The sequence below is a fragment of the Octopus bimaculoides genome, chromosome 2 (assembly GCF_001194135.2).
Source record: "Octopus bimaculoides isolate UCB-OBI-ISO-001 chromosome 2, ASM119413v2, whole genome shotgun sequence".
In the NCBI taxonomy this organism is placed as follows: domain Eukaryota; kingdom Metazoa; phylum Mollusca; class Cephalopoda; order Octopoda; family Octopodidae; genus Octopus; species Octopus bimaculoides.
This window is the reverse complement of record NC_068982.1, coordinates 29,131,759-29,132,386: the sequence shown is the minus strand read 5'-3', so window position 1 is coordinate 29,132,386 and position 628 is coordinate 29,131,759.

The window sequence follows — 628 nt, the reverse complement described above, 5'->3', positions numbered from 1 at the left end:
ATATATATATATATATATATATATATATATATATATATATACATATATATATGCATACGTATATATGTATATGCATGTATGTATGTATATCTGTGTGTGTGTATTTCTGTACGTGTATTCATTTACGAAAGGGCATATAAATATGAGTGTGTGATGTGTACGTCTATGTGTGTCATTGTGAGTGTATCTTTGTGTGTGTGTGTGTGTGTATTGGGTACATGTAGCTATTTCTGAACGTTAGTTTTATGCAAGTATTTAGAACTTTTGTGGCTTTTCATGTAATGGAATGCGAATTTCAAGTTTCCGTGCATATTTGTGTGCCACTAGATTCTGAATTGCAAATAGGTTGAATGTGCTGCCATTACATAAATAACAAGAATTTCAACACTTAATAGTAGTAAATTAACAATTAGCCGAAATTTTAGAATGTAAAATATAATTGTTTCTCATTACCGAAAATATGTTCTGAACAATTTTGCGAATCAAACAGTGAGATCCAGGTGCAATTTCCGATTAAAATATATTCTGACCAACTACCTGATAAATCGAGCATACGTGAAGTGATATAAAACATCGACTGACCAAGCATATATATATATATATATATATATATATATATATATATATA